The sequence below is a fragment of the Zingiber officinale genome, chromosome 8B (assembly GCF_018446385.1).
Source record: "Zingiber officinale cultivar Zhangliang chromosome 8B, Zo_v1.1, whole genome shotgun sequence".
Taxonomy (NCBI): Eukaryota; Viridiplantae; Streptophyta; class Magnoliopsida; order Zingiberales; family Zingiberaceae; genus Zingiber; species Zingiber officinale.
In genome coordinates this window covers 92,086,665-92,106,436 of record NC_056001.1, presented here as the reverse complement: position 1 = coordinate 92,106,436, position 19,772 = coordinate 92,086,665, and the positions used below count along the sequence as shown (strand labels likewise).

The 19,772-nt window shown below is 44.5% G+C and overlaps 1 pseudogene; it reads left to right on the top strand.

Annotated features, from left to right (window-relative positions):
- LOC122014035 overlaps positions 1 to 19,554 on the top strand; it is a 41,643-nt pseudogene extending 22,089 nt beyond the window's left edge.
- The last annotated feature ends 218 nt before the right edge of the window (positions 19,555 to 19,772 follow it).

Here is a 19,772-nt window from a genome sequence, read left to right as displayed (position 1 = left end):
AACATATAACTACCGGCAATAACCTATAGTACAGTCTCCTAACAGTATAATAGGTACGCATAGCTGAATAAACTGTAGTAACTAACAATAAGCATCTAATACAGTCTACAGCAAGAATAATAAGAAATGCATAACTAAAATAAACTGTACTCACCTGCAAGGCTTGACCATATGACTATGAACATACATAAATAAAAATAGTCAGAGCAAATAAGCATGTATCATGTATGCATGTCAATCATATGCAGTCACCAAAATGCATCATCTAATATGCAACAATCACAATAAATGTAATCTGTGCATATGATGCAATATGACATGGTCACCCCTGACGCCAGTCTGCCATCTCACATGCGATGGTGAGACCGAGTGGGTAGGGCTATGACAACCATGCACTCTGCCATTACTACTCTTGAAGAGTGACCGAGTGGATGGGCTACTGTCGGAGTACACCTATCCTCCTACCTCAAATATAGTGAGGGAGCGCAATGCTCTCATCTCCCAGTATGCGATGACGGGGAGGGTGTTAGTTGATACTCGGAATATCGTACTGGTTTCCCTGTACAAAAAATTTTGTACAAATCCTGAACTATTCCTAACAACCTATTGTGTTCTTTAGAAATTAAATTAGGAATCGCAAGCAGAACTTAACATTATTAATTCTAAATTTAACTTATCTATTCTTAGAGGTTTAGACTTGGATCGTAAACGATACTTAATATTATTGATCCAAATCCACACATGTTACAAATTCAATTAAATATTAATTTCAGAGATTGGCTTCCAGGATAAACATGGTGAGACACTAGGCCTTCTTGGGTATGAGAGCATCCACCACTTCCTAGACAAAGCCTTTCAACGAAATTTAATATTTAATTTCCTTATAGTAACCCTAGGTTTAACCAAAAGGAACAATCGAATCACAAGATCGAAAAAAACAAAAGAACACAAACTCGAATCACAAATTCGAAACCTAGAATCATATGCCTCTTGTGTTTGGTATTTCAAAATTTATACAAAGAAAACTAGTATGATGCGGAATAGAATTACTAGTTATACCTTTCTTTGTAAGCAACAACCTCTTGATCTTCTATTGTATTCCTCTTCTTATCTCAGACGTCGTGTGGGCGACGATCTACCGAGACGAGAACCACCCAAGCTTCCTTCTTCTCCAAGCAAGTTTCGGCTGTTAGTTAGAGCCCTAGAGCCAATCATATGATGATTGTTGTATGGACTCGTTGTATCATATTCTTATGTATATAAAGACATTTCTTTTTGGTTATTATACTTACTTGTATTGGTGCCAAATAACTAAGTAAAATAATATCCTTGAGTAGAATGTTCTTATCTATATCATTGATTAGTTGAATCGATAGTGAGATGATATAGAGAACACTACTCTTAATCATTTCTAGTCAAGTATTAACATTCAGGGACAATGTTAATGCGACGAGACTAGCATGTAGGTCAACTCGATGACTTGATCTCACAAGTCATGGATATAGAGATATCAAGTTGACACATGGGTATACATTGGAGAATGTATACTGAATGACCCATCATGAGAAAGTATCATGGATCATTATATGAGTGTCATATACTTTCTCATGTGGCTATTAGTATGACTATTAGTCCTTGGACTTGAAGTCACCATGGTTCCCTACATAAGAAGTTGCATACTTTGGCTTCGTCAAACGTCACCCGTAACTGGGTGGAATATAAAGGCGATTACTGGGTATGTAACAAATTATGTGGAGGGATGTGAGTGATGTAGATGGGATCTAGGATCTATCCCTCCTATATAATGGGAGTGACATCGTTATTCTTGGTAGAGTGAGACCACTAAGTGCATGGCCATGCCCAAATGAGTCAATATGAGATATTGAGCTCATTTGATTATAGTGAGTCTACTTGGAGTTCAAGGTTTAGATTGATTAGAGGATGACACGGTCTATGCCTCACATTGATCAATCTAGGTGTCAAGGATAGAAGGACACTTGTCATATATTGTGAAGAGTCACAATTAGTAGTCACAAGGTGATGTTGGATCTCAACATTCTTGTAACTTGGGTAGTAATGATGTGTTGCTAGATACCGCTCATTACTTATGCTTCTAAATGGGTTTAGGAGCATTGTAAACGTTACAAGAACCTATAGAGTCACACACAAAGGGCAATTAGATGGAGATTAGTTTCATTTGATGAACCAAGAGGATTAGGTTCATGTGATGAACCAAGTTGGATTAAGAGTTATCCAAATTAAACTAATTGAGTTGGACTCGATTTGATTCATATGTTTGATGGATCTAATTCAGATTATGTTTCATTGAATCAATTTAATCAATGAATAGAGATTTATTATATTAAATTGATTTGAATCAAATGGTTAGATTTGATCAACCATGGGAGAGAAGTTGTCAAGTTTGACTTGACTTGAGAGGGAAGATGAAATGTCAAGTTTGACTTGACCATTGCCACCTCATTTGTGAGTTGGCATTAAGTGGGCCAATGATGATGTTCCACATCATCAAGGTTGGCTTATGTGTGTGTCACATCATGAGAGAGATCAAGAGTTGTGACTCTTGATATCCCATGGAGGTTTAAAACCTCTCCTTGAAGTGGCCGGCCACTTAACTCATTGAGGGAGTTTTATTTTGTTTTGTAACTCCATCTTCTTCCTCCTTGCTTTCTTCTTCTCTCCCTCTCCTCCACCTTGGCCGAAACCTTCAAGGGTGCTACCACACTCTAAGGTTTCTTCTCCACCTAATCGTTCGTGTGGATACACATAGAGGGGTGTTCACTTGACACCCTTAAGATCCGGCATCTTCTTGGACGAGCGGGATAAGCGAAGGGCTTCGCTACAAAGGTATATCTTTCTTCCATGTAGATCTAAGGTAGATCTAGGATTAGAGAAACTTGTACATGAAATTATGAAATTTTTATCTTCGCACGGATCCGGTGGCATGGGACTTCGGGGTTTCCGCAAGGCAAAAAGCGATTTTTGCGACTCGAAAGTCCCAACAGTGGTATTAGGGTCACGTGCGAAGCATGTACGAGTTTCATTTTTGTTTTTATGAAAAACATTCAGATCTGTAAGTTTCTGTATATTTACAATTTTTATAGATTTTATGGGTATTTTTCTCGTATAGGCGAAGCAACAAGTGTTTGGACACTTGTAGGCTTTGACTACGAGAAAACCTTTCCGAAACGGTAAGGTTTCACCCAAATCATTTTGGGAAAGCGGCTTAAGGCGCTGTAAGATCGTCGTAGGACACTCGTGATATTCATTTCACGAGAAGGGGTGCTGCCCCTAACCCCGTAAGGGGTATTGTCCCGCGATCGCGCCCGAAAATCGCTAAATGGGGCCGCTAGAAAATTTTGACTCATAAAATTGTAAAAAATAGTAGTAAAAATTACAGAAATTTATGGAAAATACATAATTTAGTATTATGTATAATTTTATGATGGTCATGGCCCAAAACCCCAATTAGATTGAAAAATAAATTGTGTTGTAATTCATAATATGCCCTGCGTGCCATTTTGTGTGTTTGTGCGTGTTATATATGATCGCGACCTGCGCGTCGTGCCTTCCTTTATTTTATATTCCTATTGTAAATAGTTTAGACTCGAATGTAACTCGAGTTTCAAATTTGTATTGTACAAAATTGAAGCGGTGGAAGGTCCACTCGAGGAGGAGTTACAAGGAGGAGCTTGGAGAAGCTGTTGACCCTAGGTTGACCGTCCGATCTTCTCATTGGCTTGAGAAGATCGTAGTAGGGCCATGACCTAACAAAATTTAATTAATTGCTTATGTGTGTATGTGATGCATGCTAGTGTAGAGTAATTAATTAGTGCTTTAACGATTAGATTAGATCTAAATCGTGTATATGATGCACCACGATTAGATTAGATCTAAATCGCGTATATGATACACATCAACGATTAGATTAGATCTTAATCGTGACAACTCAAAATGCCTACCATGCCGTGATACCCATCACTACCTCGATCACATGTTGTTTTGAATCTGCCAAAGCAGAGCAACGCATATTATCTTGGTAGGGTGCGGAGGGACAATCTTGGTCCCACCTATCAACGCATGGGTGAGTGCAAACTCAATCAGATTGAGTAAAACTAGTTAAACTCAATTAGATCAGGTTTAACTATAGGCATTTTTCAATGGTTGGTAGATAGGTCAAAATCACATTTATATTAATTCTTGGGTGATTTAGCCAAAGTTAACTCAAGTTTTAATATATATGCGGATCTTGATCCTATAAACAAGAGTTGCATAGAGATGTAATTGGTAATTAGTTACCTACCGATCATACTAAGTCTTGGGCGATTTAGCCAAAGCTAACTCAAGGCTTAGTATGATGTGGATCTTATCCCGCAAGAATTATAGCTAGTTGGTTAGAATCTAGTAGGTGTGGTTTGACCACATCCATGATTTGATTCTACAAAAGTTCTATAATTCAGTGGAAGCATAATTTAGTTAAAGGCCTAATTAAATGATTAGTGGAATATGATTATTTATTTTTTGCATTTTCTGTTGTAGATTGCCATGTCGTCAAACATGAACACCTTCTCCCTGCGTTCTGTCCTTGATAAGGACAAGCTCAATGAAGCAAACTTCCTGGACTGGTACAGGAACCTGAGAATTGTTCTCACACAGGAACGAAAACTGTACGTCCTGGAGCAGCCCATTCCCGAGGCACCTCCTGCCACTGCCACGCGAGCTGACCGTGATGCTTATAAGAAGCATCAAGATGACGCATTAGATGTGTCCTGTCTCATGCTTGCGACCATGAAATCTGAGCTTCAGAAGCAACACGAGTTGATGGGTGTTTATGATATGGTTGAACATCTTCGCCAACTATATCAAGGACAAGCTAGGCACGAGAGATTAGAGATCTCTAAGGCACTGTTTTAGTGCAAGATGCAAGACGGGACTCCCGTAGGTCCATATGTACTCAAGATGATTGGGTACATAGAAAACCTACAGAGGTTGGGATTCCCCCTTGGCCAAGAGCTGGCCACTGATTTGGTCTTGCAATCCTTGCCAGAGAGTTACAGTCAATTCATCATGAACTACAACATGAATGAAATTGACAAGCCACTGCCTGAGCTTCTGAGTATGTTGAGAACTGCTGAGATCAACCTTAAGAAGGTTAAGCCCAACTCCATTTTGATGATGCAAAGGCACAAAGGCAAGGGCAAGCCTAAAGGTAAGGGAAAGTCCCAAGCCAAGGGCAAAGGCAAGACACTGAAACCCAAAGGAGAGGTCGCCAAGGATGCTACCTGCTTCCACTGCGGTCAAACCGGGCACTGAAAGAGGAACTGCAAAGTCTACCTGGAAGATCTTAAGAAAAAGAGAAGTGAGACTTCTACTTCAGGTATATATGTTATAGAAGTTAATCTCTCTATTTCTTCATCATGGATATTATATACCGGATGTGCTTCTCATATTTGTACTAATGTGCAGGCGTTGAGAAATAGCAGGGCATTAACGAAGGGCGAGGTGGACCTACGAGTAGGCAATGGAGCACGGGTTGCTGCTATTGCTGTAGGGACTTACTATCTATCTTTGTCCTCTGGGCTTGTACTAGAACTAGATGAATGTTGTCATGTGCCTGCTCTTACTAAGAACATAATTTCAGTTTCTTGTTTGGACAAGAAAGGTTTTTCATTTATAATAAAGAACAAATGTTGTTCAGATTATTTAAATGATATGTTCTATTGTAGTGCACCTCTGATTAACGGACTCTATATTCTAGACTTAGAGAACCCCATCTATAACATAAATATCAAAAGGTTCAAATCAAATGAAATGAACCAAACCTATCTCTGGCACTGTCGCTTAGGTCATATAAATGACAAACGCTTATCCCAGCTCCATAAAGATGGTTTACTGGACTCATTTGATTTTGAATCATATGAGACATGTGAGTCATGCCTATTGGGCAAGATGACCAAGACTCCCTTTAGTGGACACAGCGAGAAAGCGACTGACTTGTTAGGACTTATACATAGTGATGTATGTGGACCTTTCAATGTCGCTGCTAGAGGTGATTATAGGTACTTCATTACATTTACTGATGACTTCAGTAGATATAGTTATATGTATTTGATGACACATAAGTCAGAATCCTTTGAAAAGTTCAAAGAATTCAAGAATGAAGTACAAAACCAGCTTGGCAAGAGTATTAAGATACTTCGATCAGATCGAGGTGGAGAATACCTTAGCCTTGAGTTTCGTGACTATCTAGCTGAGTGTGGGATTCTATCCCAGCTCACTCCTCCTGGAACACCACAGTGGAATGGTGTATCCGAAAAGAGGAATCGTACCCTATTAGATATGGTATGGTCTATGATAAGTCACACAGATCTTCCTATATCTCTTTGGGGCTATGCTCTAGACACAGCAGCCTTCATACTCAACCGTGTTCCATCCAAGGCTGTGATAAAGACACCATATAGGATATGGACTGGGAGAGATGCCCAGGTGTCTTTTATGAGGATTTGGGGTTGTGAGGCTTACATTCGACGTCAAGTCTCAGATAAATTGGGACCCAAATCCGATAAGTGCTATTTTATAGGATATCCCAAGGAAATGAAGGGATATTACTTCTACATTCCCAGTCAACATAAAGTAGTTGTGGCTAAGACTAGGGTTTTTCTAGAAAGGGACTTTGTTTTTAGAAAAACTAGTGGGAGTACGTTCAATCTTGAAGAAGTTCAAGATATGGACCATAGCACTAAAGCCTTGATAGAAGTTGAACTGGAACCATAAAGTGTTGTGGATGATGAGATTGTTCCACAAGGAGTTGAGGAACAACAACCAATTCAAGTAGACATACCTCTTCGCAGGTCTGATAGGGTACGTCGTCAGCCTGAGAGATACTCATTTCTCTTGTCTGATCATGATGACGCTATGCTCATTGAGAATGAGCCTACCTCTTATCAGGAAGTTGTGATGAGACCAGATTCTGAGAAATGGCTAGAGACCATGAGATCCGAAATGGAATCCATGTACACCAACCAAGTATGGACTTTAGTTGATCCACCTGAAGGGGTAAAACCCATTGGGTGTAAGTGAGTCTTTAAGAGAAAGACTGACATGGATGGACTTATATATAAGGGTCTTCTGGTAGCTAAAGGTTTCAAGCAAATTCATGGTATTGACTATGATGAAACCTTAAGTCCATTCGGATCATGCTTGCTATTGCAGCATACCACGATTATGAGATCTAGCAGATGGATGTCAAAACCGCGTTTCTGAATGGAAACCTGCTCGAGGATGTGTACATGACACAACCTGAGGGTTTTGTAGATCCACAGCATACTGGCAGAGTATGCAAGCTGCATAAGTCCATTTATGGACTAAAGCAAGCTTCTCGGAGCTGGAATCTTCGATTCGATTATGCAATCAAACAGTTTGGTTTCATCAAAAATGAAGATGAACCCTGTGTCTACAAGAAGGTTGTAGGGAACACAGTTGTCTTCCTTGTATTGTATGTGAATGACATACTACTCATTGGGAACGACATCCGTTTGCTGTAGTCTGTAAAGACTTGGCTAGAGAATTGTTTCTCAATGAAGGACTTAGGTGAAGCAGCCTGCATTCTAGGCATAAAGATCTATAGAGATAGATCTAAGAGATTGCTTGGCCTAAGTCAGAGTACATATATTGACAAGGTATTACTACGGGTTGCCATGCAAAATTTCAAGAAAGGATTTCAGCCGATGTCACATGGTGTGAGTCTTTCAAAGACTCAAAGTCCCTCTTCTAGAGAGGAGAGAGACCGCATGGATCAGATCCCTTATACTTCAGCCATAGGATCTATCATGTATGTCATGCTATGTACTCGTCCTGATGTCTCGTATGCTTTGAGCATGACGAGCAGATACCAGTCAGATCCAGGTGAAAGTCACTGGATAACAGTCAAGAATATTCTTAAGTACTTGAGAAGGACTAAAGAATATTTCTTGATATATGGAGGCGATGACGAGCTAGCTGTAAAGGGTTACAGTGATGCCAGGTTCCAAACTGACCAGGATGATTATAGATCGCAGTTTGGGTTCGTGTTTTGCTTGAATGGTGGTGCTGTGAGCTGGAAGAGTTCGAAGCAGGACACAGTTGCTGATTCTACAACAGATGCCGAGTATATTGCTGCATCAGAAGCAGCAAAGGAGGCAGTTTGGATCCGCAAGTTCATTACTGAGCTTGGGGTGATTCCTAGCATAGCTGATCCGATAGAGCTCTATTGTGACAACAATGGAGCAATTGTGTAGGCTAAGGAACCTCTCTCACACGAGCGGACCAAACACATACTACGGCGCTTCCATCTCATTCGAGAGATCATCGATAGAGGAGATGTGAAGATTTGCAGAGTACCCACAGAGGCTAACATCGCAGATCCCTTGACCAAGGCTTTGGCACAGAGATAGCATGATGGTCACACTAGGTCATTGGGCCTTAGAGCCTACACTGATTGTCACTAGTGCTAGTGGGAGATTGTTAGTTAGAGCCCTAGAGCCAATTATATGATGATTATTGTATGGACTCGTTATATCATATTCTTATGTATATAAAGGCATTTCTTTTTGGTTATTATACTTACTTGTATTGGTGCCAAATAACTAAGTAAAATAATGTCCTTGAGTAGAAAGTTCTTATCTATATCATCGATTAGTTGAATCGATAGTGAGATGATATAGAGAACACTACTCTTAATCATTCCTAATCAAGTATTAGCATTCAGGGACAATGTTAATGCGACAAGACTAGCATGTAGGTCAACTCGATGACTTGATCTCACAAGTCATGGATATAGAGATATCAAGTTGACACATGGGTATGCATTGTAGAATGTATACTGAATGACCCGCCATGAGAAAGTATCATGGATCGTTATATGAGTGTCATATACTTTCTCATGTAGCTATTAGTATGACTATTAGTCCTTGGACCTGAAGTCACGATGATTCCCTACATAAGGAGTTTCATACTTTGGCTTCGTCAAACGTCACCCGTAACTGGGTGGATTATAAAGGCGATTACTGGGTATGTAACAAATTATGTGGAGGGATGTGAGTGATGTAGATGTGATCTAGGATCTATCCCTCCTATATAATGGGAGTGACATCGTTATTCTTGGTAGAGTGAGACCACTAAGTGCATGACCATGCCCAAATGAGTCAATATGAGATATTGAGCTCATTTGATTATAGTGAGTCTACTTGGAGTTCAAGATTTAGATTGATTAGAGGATGACACGGTCTATGCCTCACATTGATCAATCTAGGTGTCAAGGATAGAAGGACACTTGTCATATATTGTGAAGAGTCACAATTAGTAGTCACAAGGTGATGTTGGATCTCAACATTCTTGTAACTTGGGTAGTAATGATGTGTTGCTAGATACCGCTCATTACTTATGCTTCTAAATGGGTTTAGGAGCATTGTAAACGTTACAAGAACCTATAGGGTCACACACAAAGGGCAATTAGATGGAGATTAATTTCATTTGATGAACCAAGAGGATTAGGTTCATGTGATGAACCAAGTTGGATTAAGAGTTATCCAAATTAAACTAATTGAGTTGGACTCGATTTGATTCATGTGTTCGATGGATCTAATTTAGATTATGTTTCAATGAATCAATTTAATCAATGAATAGAGATTCATTATATTAAATTAATTTGAATCAAATGGTTAGATTTGATCAACCATGGGAGAGAAGTGGTCAAGTTTGACTTGACTTGAGAGGGAAGATGAAAGGTCAAGTTTGACTTGACCATTGCCACCTCATTTGTGAGTTGGCATTAAGTGGGCCAATGATGATGTTCCACATCATCAAGGTTGGCTTATGTGTGTGCCACATCATGAGGGAGATCAAGAGTTGTGACTCTTGATATCCCATGGAGGTTTAAAACCTCTCCTTGAAGTGGCCGGTCACTTAACTCATTGAGAGAGTTTCATTTTGTTTTGTAACTCCATCTTCTTCTCTCCCTCTCCTCCACCTTGGCCGAAACCTTCAAGGGTGCTAGCACACTCTAAGGTTTCTTCTGTTGGTGTGGGAAGCATCCGACGATCGGACCTGAGTTTTGATAATGGCAAAGGATTCAAAGTTAAGGTTTGTGGTGATCTAACGTGTTGAATAAGTGTTTCAGGAAAGTTCTAGCTGCGGTTAGGCAAAGGGAAAATCCTAAGGGGTGGCAACCTTAGGTCCTAAGGGGCGGTAACCCTAGGTGATGGAAAACCCTAAGGGGCAGCAACCTTAGGTCCTAGGGGGCGGTAACCCTAGGTGAGGGGAAACCCTAAGGGGCGGCAACCTTAGGTCCTAGGGGGCGGTAACCCTTGGTGAAGGAAAACCCTAAGGGGCGGCAACCTTAGGTCCTAGGGGGTGGCAACCCTAGGTGGAGAAAAACCCTAGGGGGCGGTAACCCTAGGTCCTAGGGGGTGGTAACCCTAAGCGGAAAGTCCAGTCGGTCTGGAGGACTGGACTGGCATCAGGTAATCTCTCCTGAGGGGAGTAGGTGAGGACGCGTTCCCCGTAGAGGGAACAGTAGGCGTCGGGTCGACCTAGGGTTTTCGGTTGGGAATCCGAAGTCAGACTCAGACAGTCCAAAGACTGTCAGTTCTTCTTTACTATGTTTTATCAGATTCTAACACTGTCTTGCAGGGTATTTGCTTGGACTAACCTTGTTTTGCAGGAGAGGAACCTGCTGGAAAAAGGTGGTCCGGGCGCCTGGGATGGCTCCGGGCGCCCGGAGGTCCAGGGGCCCGGTACAGGTCCAGGGGCCCGGTACAGATCCGGGCGCCCGGGACCAAGTTTTATCCCTGCCGCGACTTCGCCACGTGGAGCATCCTGGTTGGTTGGCCACGTCACACTCCAGGCGCCCGGAAGGGATCCATGCGCCCGGAATGTCATATAAAAAGAGGGTCGAGGGAGCAGCCAAGAAGACAACGAATTCTAAGCTTTCTTTTGTGAAGTGCTGCCAACGAGACGACCTTGAAGTGCTACTACTCGACGTCGACGACCCGAAGCTCAGACTCTTCGATCTTTTGTTGTCGGTATTAGTTTACTTATTGCATTAATTGTAATTCAAATTGTAATCTTTTCGATATTATAGTTGTTGCCCACCGAAAGCGGTCAAGGACCGCGGGCCTTCGAGTAGGAGTCGCCATAGGCTCCGAACGAAGTAAAACTTCTGCGTCTGTTGTGTTTGCTTTTACTTTCCGCTGCATTTCTACTCTGTGTTTTAAAATCGTTAAAATAGCCACGAGCGCTATTCACCCCCCCTCTAGCGCTTTCAATCCATCATCTTCTCCACCTAATCGTTCGTGTGGATACACATAGAGGGGTGTTCACTTGACACCCTTGAGATCCGGCATCTTCTTGGACGAGCGGGATAAGGGAAGGGCTTCGCTACAAAGGTATATCTTTCTTCCATGTAGATCTAAGGTAGATCTAGGATTAGAGAAACTTGTACACGAAATTATGAAATTTTTATCTTCGCACGGATCCGGTGGCATGGGACTTCGGGGTTTTCGCAACGCAAAAAGCGGTTTTTGCGGCTCGAAAGTCCCAACATCGGCCACCTCAAGAACTCCAAGAGAAGATGAGGTTCGGCCACCACTAAGCTCCAAGGGATGCTAAGAAACATAGCCTCCTATCTCTCCTTCTTCCTTTAGAAAGATCCGGCCACCAACCAAGATCCTTGAGATGAAGATGCCGCCGACCAAGGAAGAAGAATAGGAGAGGGAGATGAAGAGAGGGGCCGACCACCAACCAAGGAAGAGAGGAACTAATAGAAGAGATATTGTTATGAGGTGAGGCACCTCTACCCTCTCTTTTATATTCCTTGGTCTTGGCAAATAAGGAAAGTTTTATTAAAACTTCCTTATTCTCTTTGCCAATGAAAGGAAAGTTTAATAAAATTTCCCTTTCAAACTATATATGACCGACCACCTTAATCCCTCCAAATAAGGAAAATTTTAAACACAAAATTAAAACTTCCTAATTTGTTTCCGGAAATTTTTAAATAAAAATTTCTCTTTTGAAAATTGCCTTCATGGTTGGTTATAAAAGGAAACTTTTATAAATTAAAATCTCTCTATTAAAACATGTGGATGATTTATAAAAAGGAAAGTTTTCTCTAAAATTAAAATCTTCCTTTCAATCTACAAATAAGGAAAGATATCAAATCTTTTCTTAATCTTTTGTAGAAACTATAAATTAATTTTAAAACTCTCTTTTAAATCATGAGGATGGTTACAAAAAGGAAAGTTTATCAAAAATTAAAATCTTTCTTTTAACTACAAATATGGAAAGATATCAAACCTTTCACTTAATCTTTTGTAGAAAACTATAAAAGGAAAGATTTAAATTTTAAACTCTCTTTTAAAACTATGGCTTCCAAATAAGAAAGATTTAAAAAAAATAAAAACCTTTTAATTTTAATGTGGCCGACCACACCAAGCTTGGGTTCAAGCTAGGGTCGACCACCTAATGAAACCAACTCACCTTGGTTTGGCCGGCCCTAGCTTGGGCTCCAAGCTAGGCTTGGCTGACCACCTTAAGGTGAGTAAGAAGGTGGGTATGGGTGGGTATAATACTTTATAAATAAGAGGCTACGATAGGGACCGAGAGGAGGAATTGGTTTTGGTCTCCCGATGAAATTAAGCTTTCCGTGTTCGCCCCGAACACCCAACTTAATTTCATCAATAATAATTCATACCACTAAAGAATTATTATTGAACTACCGCACCAATCCCAAATTACATTTTGGGCTCCTTCTTATCATGAGTGTGTTAGTCTCCCTGTGTTTAAGATATAGAATGCCCACTAATTAAATAAGTTACTGACAACTCAATTAATATCTAGCTCCAAGAGTACTACCACTCAACCTTATCGTCATGTCGGACTAAGTCCACCTGCAGGGGTTACATGACAATCCTTATGAGCTCCTCTTGGGGACATCATCAACCTAGATTACTAGGACACAGTTTCCTTCTATAATCAACAACACACACTATAAATAATATCATTTCCCAACTTATCGGGCCTATTGATTTATCGAACTAAATCGCACCCTTTGATAAGTCAAAGAAATAAATACTAGATATATGTGCTTGTTATTATATCAGGATTAAGAGCACACACTTCCATAATAACAAAGGTCTTCTTCTTTTATGCAGTCAGTATAAAAAGAACTTACCTTAAATGATCCAGCTCAATACACTCTGAGTGTACTAGTGTTATTTTATAGTTAAGATAAACTAATACCAAATTACACTACGACTATTCCAATGATTTGTTCTTTTCCATCTTAGTAATGAGCTACTATTTATAATTTACAAGGAATTGATAACATGATCTTCTATGTGTGACACCACACACCATGTTATCTACAATATAAATTAATTGAACAACTACACTTAGCATATAAATGTAGACATTTGACCAATGTGATTCTTTATTTCAAAAATAAATGTTTACAAAAAGCTAGGCTTTTAGTATACACTCTAACAGAGGGATCCTTGCCGACTACCACGCTGCAGTCACACTACCTGTTCTTGTCGGGAAGTTGAGAAAACGAACCTGCCGGTGTGACGTGTCTGGAAGGTTGACCGCATCCCCATGACCCGGTTGATGATCTGTCCTCTACGTTGACCGGATCGTCAGAGGTCCTCCTCCGGTCAACTGTACCTGCATCCAGCGATCGGGCTCCCCCGGTCTCTGGTACCTCGGTGCTCGAGGCGAATCCCACAAATGTATGAGTATCCCGATAATAATAGAATAGTAGTAAAATAAACAGATACCGAGTATGAGAACGTACCCTGGCCCAGGGGGGCGCCCTCGGATGGATGGAGGAGCTGATCGGATGCTGACCGAGTCGTCACGGTCCCGCCGGAAGGATGGATATGAATCAATAACGGAGCTGGATATAGGAGCAGCAGCGTGGAGTACGGTGTGCCATGTATCCACAAGGCGGCATGTAAGCCGAGACATAATGGCTCATAGGCCGATACGCGGCACGCAGACCGGATAGCACAGATAGCTCATAATCATAATAAAGATGCAGAATAAAACCTAATGGATGTCCATATCACCACGGAGGGACGGATCTACGGCCAAAAGCAATGGAGACAACAAATGTACAGCCGTCGATGCGGACTGTCGGGATGCCAGAGCTAGCTGTGGGGGATGCTGGTCGCCGGAGGTGACTGCGACAGTGGCATCCGGAGGTGGCAGCGCTGGGCGCCAGGGGCGCTGACCGCCCAAGGCGGCTAGGGCAGTGGCTGCCGAAGGCAGCGCTGGCTGCTGGAGGCGACGGATGTCGCTAAGGGCGGCGATTGCCGCTGGGACAGCGAGAACCGCCAGAGGCGGTGCTCACTAGGGGCGTCGCTGACTAGGATCCGAGGTGCTGCTGGCGTGGAGAAAGGGCAGCAGCGCCCTCCGCCGGAGGTGTCTGCAGACAGGAGGAGAGGGAGGAAAGGGAAAGATAGCCTGGACCCTGCCTGAGACGCTAGCCGTGCATCGCAGCGAGGCCGGTGTGGAGCTCGACGGTCGAGGACGAGGAAAGCATGAGGTTCGACCGCTGGCCGTCGAGAGGGTGAAGGTCTGCTTGAGGAGGCCGGAGGACATGAGATGGAGGAGAGGGGCAACCGGTGGCAGGCTTCGGCGCCGGCGAGAAAGGGGAAAAAACCCACTGGCGGCGGCCTCCTCCACCCACGAGCCGCTGCCCCCCCTCTCTAAGAGCACGAACCGTGCTCTTTTAAGCCCAAAAACCCTAAAGGCGAAATGACAAAAAAGCCCTCCTCCTTCTCCTTAATTACTCCCATGCCATTCCCTACATCCGGATCACAAGCCTCCCCTTCAAGTCTAGTCGAAGGAGGCGATGAGTCCGACTGACTAGACAAGTCTATCGCAAAGGGCTGAACCACTCTCAATATCAACATCAGATCGCTGAACCCAATGTACAATGTCACACGAATGGTCGATATAATTGTGGCGTCGCTTGAGATGGCAGCAATGCCGAGCGGACCGAGTCAATAATCGAACCTATGCTGAGCAAGTGACACCACGTCCAGCGAGTGCCAAAACAAGCAAGCGACGAATGCAATGGTAGCAGACCGAGCGACATGATGGACAACGAGTAGACTGAATGGATAAGTGCTGCTGAATGTGCGACCGCGGAGATGCCGAACGAGGGACAAAAACATATCTGCGAACGATGACGATAACGGGCACACAACAACGAAGATGCTAGACGGACGCTGTCGTGCGAGCGATCGAAATGATGGCGATCGATTGAATAAATGCCGGGTGGACGATGCCGCGAGTGTGACCGGAATGATGTCGATCGGTCGGATAAATGCTAGACGGACGCTGTCGTGCGAGCGATCGAAATGATGCCGATTAGATGGATAGATGCTAGGCGAACGATGCCGAGCGTGCGACCTAGCTTAAGCGTGTGGCCGAATGGACGGTCAAGCGATACTGGTCGGATGACTGCGAGGGTGCTGACCGAGCAGCCCATAGGATATCGAACGAACGCTCGTGAAATGTCGACCTGGCAATCGCGTGGTACTGAATAGGACGATGCCAAGTGGATAGAATATCTGAAGCTGGTCCGAGACCAGTGCCGACCGCTCGACCCCGAACGGGGGAGATAGAATATCTGAAGCTGGTCCTCGACCCCGAACGGGGGAGATAGAATATCTGATAAACTCGTCCATGTAGCGGTCTTCAAGCCGGGGTTTTATAGTCGCCGGTTCGACTCTCGATATTTAACGTCGGAGCTCGACGGTCTTCAAGCCGGGATTTTTATAGTCGTCGGTTCGACTCTACGGTTTAATGTCTGAGCTAGACGGTCTTCAAGCCGGGGGTTTTATAGTCGTCGGTTCGACTCTACGGTTTAACGTCTGGGCTAGACGGTCTTCAAGCCGGGGTTTTTATAGTCGCCGGTTTGACTCTACGGTTTAACGTCTGGGCTAGACGGTCTTCAAGCCGGGGTTTTTATAGTCGCCGGTTCGACTCTACGGTTTAGCGTCTGGGCTAGACGGTCTTCAAGCCGGGGTTTTTATAGTCGCCGGTTCGACTCTACGGTTTAACGTCTGGGCTAGACGGCCTTGAGGGCTAATTCAAACCCGGCCGATCGGCTCGGGGGTCTTCGCCATCGAGCCCGTGGCAGCCACGGGCTCGTATATAATCCTCCCGGCTGATCGGCTCGGGGGTCTTCACCATCGAGCGTGTGGCTCGTATATAATCCTCCCGGCCGATCGGCTCGGGGGTCTTCACCATCGAGCGTGTGGCTCGTATATAATCCGCCCGGCCGATCGGCTCAGGGGTCTTCTACATCGAGCGTGTGGCTCGTATATAATCCGCTCGGCCGATCGGCTCGGGGGTCTTCTACATCGAGCCTGTGGCTCGTATTTAATCCGCCCGGCAGATCGGCTCGGGGGTCTTCGCCATCGAGCCCGTGGCAGCCACGGGCTCGTATATAATCCGCCCGGCCGATCGGCTCGGGGGTCTTCGTCATCGAGCCTGCAGCTCGGATATAATCCGCCCGGCCGATCGGCTCGGGGGTCTTCACCATCGAGCGTGTGGCTCGTATATAATCCGCCCGGCCGATCGGCTCGGGGGTCTTCACCATCGAGCGTGTGGCTCGTATATAATCCGCCCGGCCGATCGGCTCGGGGGTCTTCGCCATCGAGCCCGTGGCAGCCACGGGCTCGTATATAATCCTCCCGGCCGATCGGCTCGGGGGTCTTCACCATCGAGCGTGTGGCTCGTATATAATCCGCCCGGCCGATCGGCTCGGGGGTCTTCACCATTGAGCGTGTGGCTCGTATATAATCCGCCCGGCCGATCGGCTCGGGGGTCTTCTACATCGAGCGTGTGGCTCGTATATAATCCGCCCGGCCGATTGGCTCGGGGGTCTTCTACATCGAGCGTGTGGCTCGTATATAATCCGCCCGGCCGATCGGCTCGGGGGTCTTCTACATCGAGCGTGTGGCTCGTATATAATCCGCCCGGCCGATCGGCTCGGGGGTCTTCGCCCGAGGAACTAATGTAAATCATATAACTGACAGAATAAATAACGGGAAAACTGACCGGGGTCATGAGAATGGCAGAACTCTCCGGCATCGTCCATCTTCACGTTCCAGATCAGGCGCGTTCCCACAGACAGCGCCAATTTGTTCCTGTCGGGAAGCTGAGAAAACGAACCTGCCGGTGTGACGTGTCTGGAAGGTTGACCGCATCCCCATGACCCGGTTGATGATCTGTCCTCTACATTGACCGGATCGTCAGAGGTCCTCCTCCGGTCAACTGTACCTGCATCCAGCGATCGGGCTCCCCCGGTCTCTGGTACCTCGGTGCTCGAGGCGAATCCCACAAATGTATGAGTATCCCGATAATAATAGAATAGTAGTAAAATAAACAGATACCGAGTATGAGAACGTACCCTGGCCCAGGGGGGCGCCCTCGGATGGATGGAGGAGCTGATCGGATGCTGACCGAGTCGTCACGGTCCCACCGGAAGGATGGATATGAATCAATAACGGAGCTGGATATAGGAGCAGCAGCGTGGAGTACGGTGTGCCATGTATCCACAAGGCGGCATGTAAGCCGAGACATAATGGCTCATAGGCCGATACGCGGCACGCAGACCGGATAGCACAGTTAGCTCATAATCATAATAAAGATGCAGAATAAAACCCAATGGATGTCCATATCACCACGGAGGGACGGATCTACGGCCAAAAGCAATGGAGACAACAAATGTACAGCCGTCGATGCGGACTGTCGGGATGCCAGAGCTAGCTGTGGGGGATGCTGGTCGCCGGAGGCGACTGCGACAGTGGCATCCGGAGGTGGCAGCGCTGGGCGCCAGGGGCGCTGACCGCCCAAGGCGTCTAGGGCAGTGGCTGCCGAAGGCAGCGCTGGCTGCTGGAGGCGACAGATGTCGCTAAGGGCGGCGATTGCCGCTAGGACAGCGAGAACCGCCAGAGGCGGTGCCCACTAGGGGCGTCGCTGACTAGGATCTGAGGCGCTGCTGGCGTGGAGAAAGGGCAGCAGCGCCCTCCGCCGGAGGTGTCTGCAGACAGGAGGAGAGGGAGGAAAGGGAAAGATAGCCTGGACCCTGCCTGAGACACTAGCCGTGCGTCGCAACGAGGCCGGCGTGGAGCTCGACGGTCGAGGACGAGGAAAGCATGAGGTTCGGCCGTTGGCCGTCGAGAGGGTGAAGGTCTGCTTGAGGAGGCCGGAGGACATGAGATGGAGGAGAGGGGCAATCGGTGGCAGGCTTCGGCGCCGGCGAGAAAGGGGAAAAAACCCACTGGCGGCGGCCTCCTCCACCCACGAGCCGCCGCCCCCCCTCTCTAAGAGCACGAACCGTGCTCTTTTAAGGCCAAAAACCCTAAAGGCGAAATGACAAAAAAGCCCTCCTCCTTCTCCTTAATTACTCCCATGCCATTCCCTATATCCGGATCACTACCCATGAGCGGATCAGCGGAGCCTAACAAAGCAACTGCCATACACACCCTGGGTGCTGTGCCACTACCCATGTAATGGTCACGTTGTGTGCAGGCCCATGTAGCCGACCGATGAGCTCAAAAATAATGGAGTCGTCAATCGCCCAACATGCAATCATGCGGGATGGTGCATGATGCTACAGTATGTCATACCTGAACATAGCCTCCTCCATATATATGTGCTAAAAAAATGAACACATATATAAAACTGTGATATAAACAACATAAATCCAAAAACACATAACAAGTATGTCTAGCAACTAATCCTGTATAAAGAAGCACTAAGTAAATCTATCTCTATGAACATAGATACGCATGGCAGAAGATAAGAGCATACAAGTTTAATGTATAGTAGATAACAGTAGAAGCATGTATCAGGTATCAAATAAGCTAAAACTAGGGAAGTGATAAATCTACCAATTACCACTAGTTATATATATACTACACATATCATAAGACAATATCAAAGAGATAAGTCAAAGGGTACCAACCTCAAATAGAAGGTACAATCAAGCATTCCAAAGTCGAGACGCCTGTCTCGAATCAGAGTCCTGCGTCAAATAATATATATATTTTATTTAGCTAAATCCAAAAGAATAGCTAAATAAAATCCCTAATACCAAATTAGGACAAAACCCTAATCAACATAACTATAAGTCTTACTTAAATTATATCTAACAATTGACTAGGGTTAATTGCCTTAACCCTAATCATTCTATTAGATTATATCTATGCACAATCAACTAATCATGTAATCCAAAACATTCCTAATTCTACACATAAACCTAATTCACACTTCTTACTAACCTATATAACAATCATCTACATCATGTATCAAATTCTTACACCTTACCTCAATTCACAGCCACTGTTGATTGCTAGAACCAGAGAAGCTGCTGGTTGGAATGTTACCGGAACCAAGAACAACTCCATGGAAACAGAACCTCACCTCACTGCCCTGATTGTTGATCCACAGCAGGGATTGTTGCTGCCAGTAACAAGATGAATTGCTAGATCAAAGAAACCACAGAATAGACTTGCCTACTGGATTCCTCCCCACTCAAAGATCGCCGCTAGGACTCAGCTTTGTGTGGTGATAATTGATCAGAACTGAAGATAGAGACCTAGGGCACAGGTGCAGAACCGAGGAGGGATAGTGAGTATAAAGGAAGATCAACACAGAAAAGAACACTAGTCTAGCGAAACCCTTGAATCTATCAAAGA